The sequence below is a fragment of the Phascolarctos cinereus genome, unplaced genomic scaffold (assembly GCF_003287225.1).
Source record: "Phascolarctos cinereus isolate Bilbo 61053 unplaced genomic scaffold, phaCin_HiC Scaffold_5;HRSCAF=322, whole genome shotgun sequence".
In the NCBI taxonomy this organism is placed as follows: domain Eukaryota; kingdom Metazoa; phylum Chordata; class Mammalia; order Diprotodontia; family Phascolarctidae; genus Phascolarctos; species Phascolarctos cinereus.
In genome coordinates, this window is record NW_027555958.1 from 97,123,436 (window position 1) to 97,144,396 (window position 20,961).

Here is a 20,961-nt window from a genome sequence, read left to right on the forward strand (position 1 = left end):
AGGATCTCATCACTACCTTCACAGGGCTACTCCTTGACCTTCCGAGCAATCTACATCAATCAGAAACTGGTTTAAAATACAGATGTACAGCCATAAACACTTTTGCCAGGATCAAAGTGAAGTCATAGGTAATAAACAAGGCAAATTTATGGACCCCAGGGGTTCTACCTCACACAGCAATTTCCACTGCTTACAATTAAGGCAGGATGCAGTTATTCTCAGCTTAGAATTAATATCAACAGGTTTTGGAATTGGTTTATAGCAGTAACATAATAATTCACAGTATCCATATTTTGGACCCAAAAGCCTTCTATCAGTTCCCAGCTTTTTTTCTTTTCTTCCTAATATAACACATTACAAAGTAATGTGAATGGTCCAAAATCACACACACACAAAAAAAACATTGTTAGATTTTCGATCGAAAATGAGGAGGTAACTTCAACACTTAAACAGGCCACAGCAGTAGGATTTAGATTTCTAGGGGACAATTTGCAGAATTAAATTAATCACAATGCATATTTCATTCCACAGTACATACGTGATACATTTTGTTTTATTTTATTTGAAATGCTCATACCTAATCAAAGGAGATACAAATGTTTATTAGAGGGTTCATAGGGGGAACAGTTCCCATTCAGGACCCTGTTCAACGTTTACAATATCATTTGACACAGAAGGAAAAGCAAAGTAAAGCTAATACTCTCATGAAAAATACTACATATTATACCAAAGTGAAGATTCCCATCCTTCTAGTGGTACTCTCCTCATTTTGGATTTCATGCCTAACACAAAAGGGCAAGTTCCCTGGAGGCTCAAGATAGCTGTATCATGTGCACCTGCATTCTTAAAACCGTAGCTTTAAGTCCTAACTGATATGTTTATATTTCAATAGTCATCCCTAGGACAAAATTAACTCAAAGCAAAACCATTTACTCAAATAACATAGGAAGAAGATTTATACTTTCCCATAATCCTAAGGAGCACTCTTACTCTAATATTCACATTGTCAAGGGAGAGAGTGAGTAACTTCAAAGACTGCTGATGAGGGGCCCACACATGATGAACACACATAGATGAGCAACTCAACCCTTTGACCCTACAGGACCCTAATATCTTCTAAAGATGTCCATAAGATGTTCCTTAATGGGTAAGAAGTCTTCTCTGGGCTTGTTGTTCCAATGGGTTTCCTGGGTCTACTTTCTGATGGCCATGTTTCTCAGAAGAACTCAAAGGGCCTGCTGTCTATAGGAAACCTTGTTCTGACAGTTGGTAATAGTCTACAGAACCTCCATGCCTTTTGTTAAGCTGAAATTCATTAAAAGGTTATGACCAAATCCTTTCAGAACTCTTTCCCAGAGTCTAAACTTTGAGGATTGCCATCTCTCAAGCATCAGGATCCCTGTTCCAGGCAACAAGTCCTCTTATAAAATTTATCTTTCTTAAGGAAATAAAGGTTAAGAAAGTAATGTCCTTGAATTCTCCTCTCAGGCTGCATGAAGGCATAAATCCTATAGCCATTTTTTCTGCTGCAAAATGCCATTGCTGGATGGGGTGGTTCCTTCTACCCTTGCTGCACTCTTCAAAAGGTGAAATAAAGTTCTCAAAAACTAAGTGTTCTCAAAAGTTGAGTGATTCCTCCATCACTGGCTTCTGGGCTCAACTCCATTTTTAAACTTTGTCATTTTCTCACTTTGCATAAAAATGAGTGGGTAGAGAATTACTTATACAGCTAACCTGAGTATAATCCTTCATGGGAAAAAATGGGTCTTTAATTAAATAAAGGACTTCCAAGCATTCCTGATGAAAACACCAGAGCTGCACAGAAATTTTGAAATACTGAACAAGAAGTCAAAAAAATAAAATAAAAGGTAAACATAAGTGAACAATCATAAGGGACTAAACAAAGATAAACTGTTTACATATAATATGAGAAAATTATAAATATATCACTTAAGAACTCTATCAATATCAGAGGTTATAGAGAGAGTCTAATTAAAGTGAGAGCCTGAGAGTTTTTCTGTTATGTTCTAATTATCTTAAAAGACTAGAAAGAAAGGGGAAGAAGAAAACACTTGGGGAGGGGGAAAGAGGAAGGATGGAGAAAATTATCTTACATAATTGGAGTGTTCAAGTAAAAGTCTATAGAAGCAAGATGAAAGGGGTGCTAGAGTGCCGGCTTGGGCAACACTTGTACCTCACTCTTATCTAAACTGGTCAAAGGAGAGAACACACATGTGGGTATACATTTCACCCAGCAGGGAAACAGGAAGGTAAGATATTAAGGGAAAGGAGGGGAATAAGAGAGCAGATTGAGGGAGAGAGCAGTCAGAAGCAACACAAACTCTTAAAGTGGGAAAAGAAACAAAAAGAAGGAAAAGTATAGAGAATAGGATTGAGGGAAATACACAATTAACAATCACAATCGTGAATATGAATGGTATGAATTCACTCATAAAACAGGAAAGGTTAGCATAATAGATTAGAAACTAGAATTTAACGATATGTGGTTTAAAAGAAACATGCTTGAAATAGATACATACAGTTAAAATAAGGAACTGGAGCAGAATCCATTATACTTTAAATGAAGTTAAAAAGGAAAGGTAGCAATCATAATTTCAAACAAAGCAATAGCAAACATAGACCTAATTAAAAGAGATAAATAAAGAAATTACATTTTGCTATAAGGTACCATGGACAATGAATTAATAGCAAGGTGAAACATATATGCACCATAGCATTTAAATTCTTAAAAGAAAAGTTAAATGAGCTACAGTGAAAAATAGTTAAACTATAATAACGGAGGACCTCAAATTGCCTCCACCTCAAACTAACACAATCTAATAAAAAAAAATAAGCAAGAAATGAAGGACATGAATAAAATTTTGGAAAAGTTAGACATGATAGACCTCTGGAAATTACTAAATAGAAATAAAAAGGAGTATACACAGTATTCTATTGTGCATGGTGCCATCACAAAAACTAACCCTGTATTTGACCATAAAAACATCACAAACAGAGAAAAGTAGAAATATTAAATCTTTTACCAGCCATAATGCATTAAAATTATATTCAATAAAAGATCTTTAAAGCAAAAATTAAAAATTAATTGGAAACTAAATCAAAATACTAAAAGATGAAAGGGTCAAAAAACAAATGATAGAAATAACTTCATTAAAGATAATGACATCAATCAGATGTCAAAATTTTGGGGATGCAGCCAAAGCAATACTTAGGGGAAATTTTGTATAACTAAGCACTTTCATCAGTAAAAGAGAGAAAGAATAAATCAATGAATTGTACGTGGAATTTTTTAAAAGACCTAGAAAACTGACAAATTAAACTCCTAATTAAGCATCAAAATCAAAATCCTGAAATCAAGGACTAGATTAACAAAAGTGAAAGAAAAAAAGCATTTAACTAATAAATAAAATGAGGGAGTGGTTTAATAAAACAACAATAAAAACAATGAAATAGACAAGCCATTAGCAAACTTGATTTTTAAAAAAGAAGAAAAGCAAATTACCAGTATCTAAAATGAAAAAAATTAATTCACAACCAATCAAGGAGAAATGAAAGTTCTGGGGAAATGTTTCACCCAATTATATGCCAAAAAAACTGACCGTCCCAAAAAAAATTTAAATAGCAAGATTAACAGAAGAAGAAATAGAGGACTTACATAATCTCATCTTAGAAAAAACAAATTGAACAAGGCCTAAACGAATTGCAAAAGGAAAAGTGTTTGGAAAAAATAATAAAGAATCCTACCAAATTGCTTCTCTGAAATAAATATGATTTTGAAATCTAAGCCAGAAAGAGTCAAAATAGAGAAAAAATTATAGCCCAACATCCCTAATAAATACTGATGTAAACTTTTAAAACAAAATATCAAATAAAATATTTAAAATAATATAACAAAATATTTAAAATAAAATAAAATATTAAGAAATAGAGAGGTTGAGCACTGGGATAGATTAGGCAAACAATATATGAAGCAATCAAACACAATAGCCTAATATTTGATCAATCCAAAGACCCCAGCTATTAAGACAAGGACTCACTCTTTGACAGAAACTGTCAGGAAAACAGGTTATCAGTCCAAATGAAACTAGGGATAGCCCAGCATAGCCCAAGAAGACTACAGTAATATATCACAAAGATGAACTATAACCAGGTTGGATTTCTACCAGGAATGCAGAGCTGATAAAATATTAGGAAAACTATAAGCCTAATTGAATATATTAATAAGAATAATAAAAACCATACGATTATATCCATAGATGTAGGAAAAAAGCTTTTGACAAAATGCAATAACCATTCCTGTCAAAACACCAGAAAGCATAGGAATAAATGGAATTTTCCTTAAAATGATAAGTAATATCCTGCCTAAACTCAAGAGCTAGCATTATTTGTAATGGAGAGAAGTTAGTTTGCTTTCCAATAAGATCAGGGGTAAAGTAAGTATGTTCACGTTCACCATTACTACTAGATATGGTGCTAAAAATGTTGGTTATAACAATAAGACAAGAAAAAGAAATTGAGGTAATAAACAAAAGCAAAGAGGATACAAAATTATCACCTTTTGTAGATGACAGTTTACTTAGAGAACCCTAGGAAGTCAACTACAAAATTAATTGAAACAATGAACAACTTTAACAAAGTTGTAGGATATAAAATAAGTCCACATAAATCATCATTTCTGCTTATTGCCAACAAAATCAAGCTGGAAAAGAAAAAGAAATTAAAATTAAAATGCCTACAGTCAGTTTAAAATACTTGGTAGTCTACCTGCCAAGACACACATAGAAACTACATGAACAAAATTTCAAACCACTCTTAAACAAATGAAAAGAACAAATCTAAATGACTGGAGAAATGTTAATTGCTTGCAGATAGATGAACCAATATAGTAAAAATGACAATTCTACCTAAATTAATTTAATTCACCAGTACCGTGTTAATTAAACTACCAAGGGATTACTTTATAAAATTAGAAAAATAATAATAAAATTCATCTGGAGGAGCACAGGGAATTAAGGAAAAAAGTGGGAAGTGAGAGAATCTAGCAGTTTCAGAACTCAAACTTTGCTACAAAGCAGTAAGCATCAAAATTCAGTACTGGGTAAGAAATAGAGAGGTTGAGCACTGGTGTAGATTAGGCAAACAATATATGAAGCAATCAAGTGCAATAGCCTAATATTTGATAAACCCAAAGACCCCAACTGCTAAGATAAGGACTCACTCTTTGACAGAAACTGTTGGGAGAACAGGTTATCAGTCCAAATGAAGCTAGGTATAGCCCAACATGTCACATCATGTACCAAAACAAGCTCCAAATAGGTAGATGCATGACTTAGATATTAATGGTGATAACATAAACACATTTTGACACCATCAAATTAAAAAAAAATTTTCACAAACAAAACCAATGTAGCTAAAATTAGAAGAAAGTAGCAAATAGTGGTGGGAAATCTTTGCAACAAGTTTCTCTGATAAGTATGTATAGGTGATTTGGTGACAGGAGAAAACAAAAGTAGAACAAAGCAGATTGCATAAAATACAGATTATATATTGAACATACTACTTATTTCTCAATACCCTATTTTTTGGTCAAAGAGGGAGACAAGGAGCAAAGAGAGGGAGAAGTATGAAAAAGAATGAAGGAAAACACACAATAAACAATCATAACCACAAACATGAATGAGATAGACAACCATAAAAGGGAACCTGGTAGCAGACTATATTAGAAAGCAGACTCCAACAATATGCTACTTAGAAACAACACTCTCAAAACATAAAGATTTAAGCAGAATTTTTAAAAAGGCGTCAGGGGCAAAATCTAATATGCTTTAAAAAGAGAGAAGTAGCAACTATGATCTCAGACAAGAAAATGGAGAAATATGCTTGATTAAAAGAGATAAACAAGAAAATTACATTAGGACTAAAGGCATCATAGAAAATAAAGCAATATCAGCAAGGATATTGTTTTTGCCTTTTTATTGGTAGAGTACAGGAAGGAGGAGCTAGCAATAGTGTTCCCAAAAAAGAAAAGAAATAAAAGAGGGTCATTGAAACATCTCTAAAAAAAAAAAGTAGACAGAGGAGAAGAACAGAAAGTTCATAGGGAAATACAGACAAACAGAAAATCTTTGAAAGTGAAATGTTAACTACTTTATACTTTTAAAGTGAAAAGCAAGCTATATGAAATGGAAAATTCTGGGTTTGTATATATTCCTCTTTTTCTATTCTACTTTATATATGTAAAGGCTCCTTTTTTGGTGTTTGTTAAATTCAGAATTTTAAAAATTTTCCAGAAAAAAAAACCCTTGACTATCATGATAGTCTCTTATGTAGTCTAACATATTGAAGGAACAGGAGAAAGATTTCCATATTTTCCTGTTATCTCTTTTTTTCCCCTTTCTCTCATCCAGTTGGCTGGATCAAAAGGAAAAAAGAAAAAAAAACAACAACAACAAACCTTTCTCAAATTAGTTTCCAATTCAAATAATTCTTTTTAAAGTAAATCCAACTTTATTAGGAGAGGGATTCATCACATTTACACATACACATGAAAAGACAAGAAAAACAAACATTTTTGCCAACACACACATTCATCCATGCAACCAAAAACAGCACAGCATTTTCGGTTAACTTTTCTGGGATCCATGCCAGCTCTTACAAGTTTTCCTACTCTTTTACAGGGAGGGGGAAAAAGGGGATGTCTTATCTCTGTTTCTTTGCAGGTTCTTAGCTCTTAATGAGGGTTGTTTGAGCTCTTGCTGTCATAGAAACAGTCAAATTCTGTTTTAAACAGACCAAGGTTTAGAAGGCAATGTTCATTAGAGAAGAATATTGAATCTCTGATGTCTGAAGTAGATTCCAGATTCTTGTAGATTCTAGTCTGAAGTAAAACTAAATTCAAATCATCTCTCTATCCCTTTCTACTTGTGAGAGTTTGACTTGTCTGAGTTGGCCTCAGTTTTAGCATCAGTAAAAAGAGTGGGTTAGACTATATGGCATCTAGGGACCCTTTCAGCTCTAAATCTTTGATCCTATTTAGATAAAACCAAGTGCCCTCACCAGCAAACAACTAGTTTCTTTCCCAGTTAACTTAGATACCATTACAGGTTAAATATCAAACCTCCCCTATTTTGATTCATTCTAGTTACATGATAATCATTCAGCCTTATATAGTCCTGATGAAATTAAATTATAATCATTTAGCAACCTGTCAATGCCTGGACAATCAGCTAAATACTTAATATTGTCTTTTCAGTGTAGTTCAAAACTAGGCTCCCATCGACTACAGTTTTGTACTAAGTTAAGGCCAAGCAGCTTAACCCCTTCCTGATTCTTTGGTTTGGTGATGGCTTAGAATGATGCTGCCCGGAATCCTCAAATAACCACTAGAGGGAAAATCCATAATTTCTGATGACTTGTAGACACCTTGGTCCAAAGCTTCTCCAGCTTACAAGCTCTAGAAAGATGATCTAAATCAGGGCAAATAATGGTTTCAAGTCACTAGGGTGCACTTAATCTTAACTCTAAGGTCCCCCAATTTATGAGCCAACTACTGGGACACTGGATGAGTCACACAAATAAAGATGACTATTCCCTAGCAGAAATAGTTTCAAGAACAAAAGGTCCTAAGAAAACTAATCAGTAGGAAGTAGACCCTTGAGTTTGCATTGCTAACCTCTAAGTTGTGGTTTTGCCTTTGAATTTTACTCACCATTTCAGCCACCCAAAATCTGGTCCTGTTAAAACCATACTATTCAGGGCATATCGCAATAAAGTGTCTCGATAAGACTCATAAAAATAAAAATGCCCATCAAAACTGACAGAGGAGATTCATATTACCAAGCAAATACTTGTTCTTTCAGTCTTGGTGCCAATTTATATTTTTCTATAGCTGTAAGATATATTTTTGCTAAAAATGAATTGGAGAATGTATATAAAGTTCTTCTACCTATTTTAAGCCCTATATTTGGCAGAAAGGGAAAGGAGAAAGTCCATATTGAAAAGTGAAGCATTAAACAAGAGCATACGTAGATTTAGAGTTGGAAGGGACTTCAGATGCTATTGAGTTTAACCATTTTGTTTTATTGATGATGAAACTGAGACTGAGAGGTTAAATGGTTTGCCCAATGTCACACAGTTAGTACATGTGTGCAGCAAGACTTGAATTCGAATCATCTTGACTCTAAGCTCAGCACTCTTATCTACTGCACCATTTATATTCTGTGCAGCTGACCACTGCCTCTGAGCATGCTGAAAATCCCCAAGAGTGTATTAAACCAACTCATTGTAGAGAGCATGGGTGAAAAACTCCAAAGAAGGTTTTCTAGCTTTCCTTCCTTTTGTACAGGAAAGGTATCATTTTTAATGGGACTTAGCTTTCCCTGATTCCCAGAGATGTTAGAGCAGTGTTTTGTAGGGAAGCAAGGTATTTTCTGTTTTTTCATCTTCTAGAAGTATACTTTAAGATCTCTGAGCATTGTAATTGGTTGAAGGGTTTAGGAAACAAAGAAAAGGAGATGGAGAGCTTGATTCACCCTCATGGATGACTTTAGGCCTAGTCACATAGAGATTGCTTTTAGAACTTTGGCTAGACTTTTGGAAATGCTCCCAGAACCTAGGGGCTCATGGCCTGCATAAGTAGCAGTTAGCTTATGATAGACCTAATAGCAAAAAAAAAAAAGTTATATTTGTTCATTTCCTCTATTTCTGATTTAACTCAACTCTTATGAGCCAGTCTCCACACTCTGATGCAGACAATAGATGCAGGTTAATATTCACTCAGGTTTTTTGTTTGATATTTGATATATTAGAATATCTTACCAATATACGATGGGGCAGCAGACAAACTAGATGTTTGCTGCTGAGGGCACTTGGTTTTATCTGGGACTGGAATTGGCCCACAATATGGGGGACTGGCCTAAATGAAATCTAGGCCCCTTCTGAGAGTCGAGATGATTCCTTATTGGTCTATGCTAGCTATTATTATTATTTGCTATTATCAGTATTTATATATGACAGAGGGATCATTGTGTCATAGTGGACAGAATGCTGGATTTAGAATCAAGAATATCTGACTGAGTGTGAGTCCTTCAGAAAAAAATCCTAGTTGTTCAACCCTCAGATATGACAATTAAGTGTTTACTGGCAACTTTGGAGACAGTAATTTCAGTTGAGTAATGAGGTCACAAGCCAGATTACAAGGGATTGAAGAATGAACAAGATCAGTCTGGCTCTAATACACTCTCAATGGTGATCCTGGCATGTTTTGGGCCCAGAGCATCAGGTCTAGACCAGAATAGCTTAGAACTATCAATATGGCTCCAGTTGATCTTGAAACAATGTCAAAGTATGCATTAGTGCAGACCCCACCCCTGGCACTAAAGAGAGGGTAGGGTACAGAATTTCAGAGCAAATAGCCTTTCCACCACACTCTCTATCTTCATTCCTTTGCTCTCTCTTGGCTACTATACTACAAATATTATTATGATTCAAGAAATTTAAAATAATAGGTACAAAGAATATGTAGGATATTAGTATTTAGACATATTTGAAAATATAGGTAGGCTTTTTGAGGCTGAATATATGTTTGTGTCTAGAAGAAAAAGGAGTGAGTAAATCACATATGCAGAAAGGGGCTAATGAGAAGGGACAACCAGTCCAGACCAGTCTGTTAGTTTAAATAGCTCAAATGGAAGGAGATAGTCTATATAGTCTTCGCTAAGTAAATTATTACAAGACAATAAATATAACAATCAATTATAAACTAAAAATGTGGAATACCAGAACAGTGAATCTATGAGGTTTCAGGGAGTAAGAATAGAATATGTAAATTAGTATAAGTATGTTGTTGTTTTTCTTTTTGGAGGACCAATGACATCATCTAGGTTTTGATGGCTTAGAATGAGTATAAATAGTAACTGTGTTCTGTTCAGCCAGAAATGTTGAGGGTCTTCCCCTCACAGACTGATATTTTTGTGATGGTAAATTAGACCATTTTTTGGTCTTAATTCTTACCTAGCCCTTAGTCATTGAATGGGCATTTCCTCAGACAAACTGAGGCCTATTAATTGAAAGACTAGAATTGCAGAGAGTACAAGCTCATTGCTGAAGTTTTTAAAGGGTCTATCTAAACCAATCTCACCTCTAACTGAGCAGGATGAATCATAGATTCCTCATCCTTCACTGCCCACTCTCAGTCATTCCATATATTCCATCCATTACGAAATCTCGCTGTTTCCTCCTTCACAACATATCTCATATGCATTCCCTTCCTTCCACTCATAGAAGCTACAGCTCAGTTCAAGCTCTCATCACTTCTTGCATGGACTATTGGAGAAGCCTTCCTCTCTTCTGAATTTCTTCCCACTTCAATCCATCTTCAACTCAGTTGCCAAGGTGATTTTTCTAAAGTATTCTTAGAAAAGTTCTTACCTCTAAGATCAAGTATAAACTATATTTAGATTTTAAAATGATTCATAATTTGTCTCTTTCCTACCTTTTCAGGCTTATTGCTTATATTTTATTCCCCTCTATACAGCATAAGATCCAGCTACACTGGCCTACCCACTATTCCACAAACAGACCCCTCCATTTCCCATTTTTGTGACTGCACAAAAAGGCTGTATGGGGACTGCCCTCCATGCTTCGGATGCTCTGACCCCTCACCTCTGCCTCTTAGTTCCCTCACTTTGTTCAAGTCAGCTCAAGTCAGACTTTCTACAAGAGGCCTTCCTAATCCCTCCCTCCCTCCCCACCCTCTCAGACTACTTTTCATGTATTCTGCATATATCATGCATTTACCTAGTTATCTACATGTTGCATTTCCCATTAGAATATACATTCCTTGAAGGCAAGGACCTTTTTTTTGTATTTCTTTGTATCCCTAGTGCTTAGTACAGTGCTTGCCACATATAGCATCCATTTAATAAGTGCTTGTTAATAGACTTAAAGAATGTCATAACTGAAACAGAGCTCAAAGGTCATCTAGTCCTCTACAGATAAGGAAACAGGCTCAGGAAGGTTGAGACTTACCCAAGATCACACAGGTATGTGACAGAGGTAGTGACAGAGTTAAGACTCAAATACCTAGCCTGATGCATATTCCACTATATATTCCACTATACCCTAATAAGAAAAAAAAATGAAATAGACCCCTTGATGAGAGCTACCTGCCTCCGTCCTGATGCCACACTGACATCTAGGATTTCTCTAAGAAAAGGAAACCAACTGTATAAGTAGAAGTTTTAATGATATTAATCACTATATCAAGCAAGCAAGTGGCAAGAAATCAAATGATTATTAATGTAGACAACTTAGTTCATGATAACTATGAGAACCACGAGGTGAATTATTTCTGGTATACCAAATCCCATGATTTCCCATGACAAGCAGCTAACAAACCACCCATAATGTGGTTATTAATAAGAGGAGAAATCTTGCATGGGCAGGGACATGGCTAGTGAAGAGATAGCTAGGGATTAGAATAGAAAAGAGAAACCCTACGATTTTCAAGAAAATAAAACTCATATGAAAATACTTATTTATATTCAGATTTTTAAATGACATATGCATAAGATTCTTAAAGGCAATCCAGTTTCTTCTTCTTTTTCTTCTGTTGAATAATGAGCCCAGCTCACTATCTATTATCATTGTATGATCAAGATATGTTTAATAATGGATAAGCACTTTAACTTGTCCATCCAACTGTATGTTATAATCTGGGCAGTAAACATTCTTCATCCATTTCAGTTTCCCATGTGGATGATGAAGCTAAATAGTTGTTATAATTATAAGGGGTTTTGGGATCTCAGCCAGAAACCTTTGTAATGTTCTAGGAATAAACACAACCAGAGTATAACGACATCTGAAAACAGGTGAAATCACAAAATTTCTGATACTAAACTCTCTAAAACAAAGGGCTATCTTTTTAATATCAATATTCTACAGTTGTCAGCCAGACAATTAATAAATATTCCTTAAGTGCCTGCTATGTGGCAGGCACTGTGCTAAACACTGGAAATATGAAGAAGGCAGTACCTCGTCTCAAGGAGCTCATAGTCTAATGGGGGAGATGGTGTGAAAACAACTAAGAATGAACTATATATATATATATATATATATATATATATATATATATATGTATGTATGTATGTATGTATGTATGTATACACACACACACATCCACACATATGGTAAATTGGAGACAATCAATAAAGGGAAGGCATTAGCATTAAGTGGTTTCAGGAAAGGCTTCTTATAGAAGAAGGAATTTTTTGCTAGCATCTAAAGGAAGACAAGAGGCAGAGATGAGGAAGGAGAGTATTACAAGCATGGAGAATAGCCAGATAAAATGCCTGGAGTTGGGTGATGTAGTGTCTTGTTCAAGGAACAGCAGCAAGGCCCATGTCACTAGATTATGAAATTTGATGGGGGGAAAGGTGGAGGTTGGGGGTGAGGCTAGGTTATGAAGGACTTTGCCAAAAAAATTCATATTTGATCCTATAGGTGATAGGAAGCCACTGAAATTTATTGAATGGGTGTGTGTGTGTGTGTGTGTGTGTGTGTGTGTGTGTGTGTGTTACATTATTAGATCTATGTTTTAGGAAGATTGATTTGACAGGTGAATATAGAATGTACTGGAATGGAAGCAGGGGCCCAGGGGTAGAATTAAGGCATGGAGACTAGCCAGCAGGCTATTACAATATAAGCATGAAGTGATAAGGGCCTAGACCAGAATGGTGGTACTGTCAAAGAAAAAGAAGGAATACGTAAGAGAGGTAAAATTGACAGGCTTTAGCAACAGATTGGATATGGGAACTGAGAGAGAGTGAGAAACTGAAAACAATATCTAAGTTGCAAGGCTAGGAGGTTGGTGCCCTCCACAGTAATTGGGAAATACAAAACGGGGAAGAGTTGGGGAGAAAGAAGATAATGATTTCAGTTTACACATATTGGGTCTGAGATGCCCATAGGACATCTAGTTTGAGATATCTAGTACGCAGTTGGAGAGGTGAGTCTGGAGCTGAGCTGTAGGGCTATAAGCCCACTGTGAAAACACTACAAAGAACTGAAAAGGAGAATCACACAGACGCCAATAGCAAGGTGCATAGTGGGTATGAGCAGGCTTATAATACATTATAAAAAAGAAATCATGGAGAACAATAGTGAAAATTTTTACCAAAGAACCAGAAGAATGGGCTCATCTTTTTAACTCATCTGGTTCTTTGATGAAATCTTTCACTGGAGTGTTCTATGACTCACAGTCATACAACAGTTTCTGCAAACGGTCCCCTGCCTTCAGTCTCTCTCCCAGAAAATCTATCCTCCACAGAGTTGTCAGATTCATATTTCTAAAACATAGATGTGACCATGCCAATCCCACACACAAAAACTTCATTATTCCATCTCTAATAAAATACAAACTCAGACTGATATTTAAAGTCTTCCCCAAACTGATTTCCATTTACTTTTCCAATCTCATTTCAAATTATTGCCCTTGACTCACTCTATGTTCCAGTCAAACTAGCCCGTTAGCTGTTACCCACACACAATATTCCATTTGCTACCTCAATGTCTTTGCAAAAGTGATCCTTCATGTCTGAAATTCACTTCCTCCTTACTTCCACTTCATAGCATCCCTAGTTTCCTTCTAAGTAGAGTTCAATTGCCCCAGACTACATAACGCCTTTTCTGATCCTCCCTGTTATTGGACATTCTCTCTCTCTTGAGATACGCAATGTATTTATTTGCTGGTTTACATATTATGGCCTTCTCTCCCAGTAGAATGTAAATTCCTTAAGAAGAGAGATTTTTTTGCCTTTTTTTTTTCATGGTATCCCTAATGCCTACCAGAGTGCCTTGCATAGAGTGGGTGCTTAATAAATGTTTATTGGATTGAATTTTTAAAAAAACAACAACACAATTACTGGAAAATAGAAGAGTGACTTGACATCAGTTTCAAGTGAAGAAAACCTGTTTTTAGGAGAAAGCAACCTCAATGAAAATCAACAGTATCACGATAACCAAATAACGTAACGTGATTTTTAAGCCGCATTATCAGAATCACTGTCCAGAATGAATGAGGTGATATTCAAATTGTATACTGATTTGTTCAGACTTCATTTGCAGTATTTGGTTTTAGGAATGACATTGATTAACTGGGACACATCCAAGGGAAGATAAATAGCATGGTAAAGAGGGAGGGAGAGGGGAGAACACAAATCCAAGCTGAACAAGAATCAATTTTAAAAAGTGGGGTTGTTCAGCCTTGAGGAAGATTTAGGAGGAATCTGAAAGCTGTCTTCAAGTATTTAAAAAGGTGGTCAAATTACAAGAGAGAGATTAGACTTGTTCTCAGGGTAAAACTAGCCATATGGCACAGTGGATAGAGTGCCAGGCCTGAAGTCAGGAAGAATTATTTTCCTAAGTTCAAAACTGGTTTCAGACACTCACTAGCTGTGTGACCCTACGCAAGTCACTTAACCTTGTTTACCTCAGTGTCTTTATCTGTAAAATGATCTGAGGAAAGAAATAGAAAACTACTCTAGTATCTTTGCCAAGAAAACTCCAAAAGAGATCGTGAAGAGTGGGATATGACTGAAATGACTGAGCAACAAACAAGTGTAGAACTAGGATTAATGGTTGAAGGGTATATTGAATATTTCAGCTCAAAACAAACTTCCTAAACATTAGAGCTGTCCACAAGTGGAATGAACAGCCAATAGCAGTGCAAAGTTTCTGATCATCTCAGGTTTTTAGGAGAGTCTATACCAACCCTTGCAGGGGATTTTGGACAGAGGGATTCTTGGTCAGGTATGAGTTGGATTAACTATCCTCTAGGGTTCCTCCCAACTCTGAGATTCTGTCAGAAAGAGTGAGGAAGCTTCATATTTAGACTAATTAATAACAAGGTACTTCAGTTATCCATACATTGATTAGTGATCTTCAAGATAAGATTTGGAGGTTTTTGCCTAAGACAAATGATTTCTTCTTGAATAAGCCCATAAGGAAAGGAAATCCTGGTCTTGGCTCTGAGGAGACAAAAGAAACTAGTACAGGACATATCTGTGGGTGGAGCACTGTAATAGTGATCATAGTGCCATCAAATCTAATAAAGCCAAAAAGATACATAATCCAGTTAATTTGGTCTAGAAAAGGAAATTATGACAGAATGAGGAAGCAGTGGGGGAAAATATTAAAGGAATAGCTTTTAAAAGTCATGCAAAGGAAAGCTAAAGTCTATTTTAAAGCATCTTGTTGGAAACCCAAGAATAATGTGTGCCACACATAAAAAAGGCAAAACAAAAACCCAGCAAAACTAATTGGCAGAATAAAAATGTCAACCACAAAAGAGAAAAAGATACCATTTAAAATGGAGAGATTATCTAAGCAAAAAGATACAGGGATCCTACAAAATTTGATTGGACAAGTACAAAGAAAGCAGAAAAGAAACTAAAAAAAGAATTCAAAGAGGACCTTGGTAGGGATTCTAAAGTTAGTGATAAAAGGTTGTATAAATAGAAAAAAGGCAAAAAGCCAATAAGAACATCAATGAGACTGCTTGACAAACATGATACAAAAGGGGCATTCAGGTATGAAAAGGAGATGGTAAGGTTATTAACTGCATGCATTCTCTGTGTTATTCTTGACTAAAGAAGATGCTTAGGAATTTCCCATCCCCCAGTTGTCTTCTGAGGCAAACAGATCACAAACTCTAAATCAAGTCTTTGGAAAACACTTTCTACACATGCTTATCTCTATTTATTCCCCCATTCCTCAATCCCTTCAAGTCTGGCTACCAACATCATGGCTCAATTGATATTACTATCTCCAAAGTCATCAATTACCCATTCATTGCCAAATCTGATGGCCTTTTCTTCATTCCTCATCCTTCTTGACCCTTCTGCAATATTTGATATTGTTAACCACCCTCTCCCCCTACACACCTTTTTTCTGTGTCTTTATAACACTGCCCTCTCACATTTCTCCTCTTATCTTTTTTTTTACCATTTCTCAATCTCCTTTTCTAGATCAACATCACATTAGTGTATATATGGCTCTTTGCTCTGGACCTACTTTTCATCTCTATGATTCTCTCAGTGACTTCATTCGAACCCCTGAGTTTAATTTTTCCATTTAAGCAGATGAGTCCCAGATATAAATAATCACCCTTAGTCTTTCTTTTGATCCCCAGTCCCACATGAGCAGGAAGAAATTATTAACAACAAATAAGGAAAAAGAAAATAAAAGGAAAAAGAAAGGAAAATGAGTTAAAGATTCAAAGAGGTAGAGATGATAAGAAATGCACTCTAAACATGGCAGATAGTCTATGCAAAGGCAGGCAGATGAGAGATGAAATGGCAAGCTTGAAGAACAGCTAGTCAAACAGTTGTAGTGGAGCATGGGAGTAATACAAAAAAATAACTGGAAAGGCATGTGGGAACCAAACCATGGAGAGCTTTAAACATTAGATTAGTAATGTGTATTGCCAAAAGGCAAGAATGAGACACTGAAGACATTTCAGCATGAGAATGCAATAGTCAGAATGGGAATATTATTAGGAACATTATTTTGGCAACAGCAGAAATGATATATTGGAAAGAGGAAATAATGAAATAAGTTGCACAGTTAAGAATTTATTACAATAGTTCAACTGAGAGAAGATCAAATCTGACCTTGGGTAGTGAGCATGTGAACAGAGAGAAGGAAGCAGCTGTAAAAGATGTATTGGAGGTAATTGGCAAATTTGTAAACCAATTAAATATGAGAAGAAAGAGTCAAAGATGATTCTGAAGTTGCAAACTTAAATTATATAAAAATGATTTATTTCCCAATAAAAATGGAGAAGTATAGAAGAGGAAGGGGTTGATGGAGGGGAAAAAATGATTTCTGTTTTGAACATGTGGATTTTGAGAGAATATGAGGATATCCAGGTGGAAATATCTTTTCAATATTCAGTTTTCAGTGCAAGTATGCATTCAGGAGAGAGATTAGGGTTTGCTATAAAGCTTTGTGAGTCAGCCACATAGCAACTGATCTTAATACAGCATGTTCTTTGGTTCTTTCGTAATCCTGGTCACTCTCTTCTGCATTCACACCTAAGTTCATGCTAAAATGCGGACCCCAGAACTCAACATAGCAATTGAGATGTCTGATTGGGATAGAATACAGTAATATCATTACCTTTCTCATGTTGGACGATAGATATCTCTTATAGCAGCCTAGGGTAGTATTAGCATTTCTGGCTCTCATGGCATCCTGTTGGCTCATATTGATTTTACTGAGTTCAAATTCAAAACAAGTTCTTTGAAGGGCATAAACATAGAAGAGGATAAGAAAGGACTGGTACATAACATTTATTTAAATTTTGTAAAAGACTTGGATAAAAATCCAACTCAAAGTATGTGTTTTAAAATAGAGCCAAGTTGGGATTTGGAGAAATATTTTTATGCTGTGCAGTGACAAAGATATAGGGGGAAAAAGAGTAAAGATTGCTCAAGATGAGTGGTTTTTAACCTGGGGTCCATGAATTTGTTTTTTTGTAGGCAGATAGATAAACTGTATTTCAATATATTTGGTTTCCTTTGTATAACTATGTATTTCATCTTAAGCATTTAAATTTTTTCCTGAGAAACTTCACCAAATTGCTGAAGGGGTTCATGATATACACATAAAAAAGGTTAAGAATTCCTGTATAGACATTAACAGAAAGATGTTTCAGGTATGGATTCATCTAATATTTTTCATAATCTATCTGGAAAGGGGGATTCATAGTAAAACCCCCAAGTTTTCAAATGACTTTAAGCTCTTTTGAGTATTAGAACATTGAAAGAATATTCTGCAAAACACAAAAGGGACATTTCATCCAAGAACATGTAAACAGGTAGAAAACTGACAAGTTGTCTAATGGTGCAAGCATGTGTGAGAGATAATGTGATTGCTTCAATACTTCAATGGAAATGCTAGGTGACATAGTAGGTAGAGTGCTGGGCCTGGAGTCAGGAAGAGTTGAGTTCAAATTTGGATTTAGATGCTTACTAGTAATATGAACCTGAGCAAGTCACTTAACCTCTGTCTACTTTAGTTTCCTCATCTATAAAATAGGCCAGGGTTGTTATAATGGTAAAATAAGATATTTGTTAAGCACTTTGCAAGCCTTATAATACTATATAAATATTAACTATTATTAATACCATGCTTAACCAACCAATATTGTTTCATGATAACACAATTTATACACTATAATCAAACTATATAGCAATGTTGGTAAAGTTAGATGCAATGCTGTTTGGTGGATTACCAAAGTTTCAAACTAAAATATGGCCCCAATGGAACTTAACCTCTATTGCTATTTTGCCATATTCCATATAATCAATTAATGGCATTACATAGGACATATCCTATGATACAATTTGATAAGAGCACAGAGAGTTTAAAGAGAAATAGTGGGAGATATAACAGAAAGATAAGTGGGGTCAAAATATGTCAGACCTGGAATATCAGACAAAAGAATTTAGACTCAATTCAGGTTATGAGGTATCATTGAAAAGTTTTGCATGGGTAATATGATCAGAGGTATGCTTTAAGAATATTTATTTAGAGGTAGAGCCAAGATTGAGGATTAGAGGCAGCAACCCAGCTGAACTCTCTCAACATTCCCCTCCAAACAAATTTAAAATAATGTCTCAAATAAAATTCTAGAGTGGCAGGGCCAACAAAAGATCAGAATGAGACATTTTTCTGACCTAAGAAAACTTAAGAAATCTGTTACACCAGGGTAGAGGCCTGTCTGGATACACATGCTCGGTGGCAACAAAAGCAGCCACAGACACAGCAACAGCTTCAGAAGCTCTCAAGATCAGAGACAGTGAGGGTGTCAGACAAGTAGTCAGGAAAAAAAGATCACAGGGAACCCACCGGTGACACTGGCTACAGTGGGAGCTGATGGGCAACTCTATTGCCTATACAGGTCCGGACAGAAAAGAGAGCCTGTGATTGGTCATAAAGGAGCAAAGGATCAACTCTATTGCCCATATGAATCTCTGGGTCACAGTTCTAAGGCCAAGAAAAGCACTAGAACTTGCTGCTGCAGGAGACCAGAGCAAAGACTAGGAGAACAGTAGCCACACCTCTCCCTGGATTATATCATCTTGGAAGCACCAAAAATTTTTAGACCCTGAGAATTAGCTCTGAAAACAGCAGGATGAAAAAAAAAAAAACTGAAGCTTGGGACAGCGCCTTACCATCTCTAGGTAAGCAGAAACCCAATTTCAACATAAAGTTCAAAGACAAGAAATAGGATGGAAAAATGAGCAAACAAAAAACTGACCTTGACCATAAAAAGCAACCATGATGTCAGGTGAGATCAAGACACATTGAGAAGACAATAATGCAAAAATAGCTAAAACCAAAGCCTTGGGCACAAGTCCAAGAAGAATTCCTGAAGAGTTAAAGGAATAGATAAGAGTAGTAAAGGAAAAGTTGGGAAGAGAAATAAGAGTAATACAAGAAAATTACACACAGAGAATTCAGAGTTTGGTAAAAGAGGCACAAAATTACTGAAGAAAATAACACTATAAAAAGCAGAAAAGGCTAAATGGGGGAGAAAAGATACAAAAATTCACAGGAAATAAAAAGAACCCCTTAAAAATTAGAATTAGGCAAGTGGAAGCTAATGACAGCATGAGACATCAAGGAACAATAAAACAAAGTCAAAAGAATTTAAAATAGGGGGCGGAGCCAAGATGGCAGAGTGAAAGCAGTGACTTGCTTGAGCTCTCCCCCAAACCCCTCCAAATACTCATAAAAAATGGCTCTAAACAAATTCTGAAGCAGCAGAACCCACAAAAAGACAGAGTGAAACAAACTTCCAGCCCAAGACAACCTGGATAATTGATCAGAAAGGTGTATCACGCCGGGCCGGGAGCGCAGGGCAGCGTGGGCGCGCAGGCCACAGCAAACCTGGAGCAGGCCTCAGAGGACTGAATCGTGGGCAGCTGTGGAGGTTTCCAGACTCCTCAATCCACGAATGCCAAAGACAACTTAGAAGGTCAGTGGGAAAAGTCTGTTTCTGTCGGTGGTCAGAGAGGAAGGCGGGGTTTCAGCTCCATTCCCCAAGAGTGTGGCCCTGGGGGGGACAGCTGCTTCCCGAGCTTCCGGCCCACAGACTGAGGGGGAATCCAGTGGCTGATCACAGAGAGACTGCAGGGATCTCTTTGCCAGTGCTGAGGCACGAATCTCTTGCTTTGCCCGTGTGTGGATCTGGGTCATAGTTCTGGGCAGCAGTGCTGGGGTATGGAGGAGTGCTGGCGTGGTGGAACTTGGACTGGCTGTGGACAGGAACCCCTCCTCACAGTTAAAGGACAGAAAGGAATACTTGTGGTCACAGGCCAGGAAAGGAGTAAACACTTCGCCCCTTATCATACCACTTTGGAAGAACTGAAAATTTACAGGTCCCTACAAGTATCTCTGAAAACAGCTACACAAACCCCTGAAGCTTGGGACAATACACTCTCCACATTGGAAGCAGACTTTTACATTAACAAAGAGTTTAAAACTCAAGTAATTGGCTGGCATCATGAGCAAGCAGCGCAAAAAGAGTCAGACTATATTATCTTACTTTGGTGAAAAAGAACAAAATATACAACCAGAAGAAGACAACAAAATCAAAGCTCCTACATCCAAAGCCTCCAAGAAAAATATGAATCAGTCCCAGGCCTTGGAAGAGCTCAAAAGGGATTTTGAGAAGCAAGTAAGGGAAGTAGAGGAAAAACTGGGAAGAGAAATGAGAGTGATGCAAGAAAATCATGAAAAACAAGTCAACAGCTTGCTAAAGGAGACCCAAAAAATACTGAAGAAAATAACACCTTAAAAAACAGCCTAACCCAAATGGCAAAAGAGGTCCAAAAAGCCAATGAGGAGAAAAATGCCCTAAAAAGAAAAATT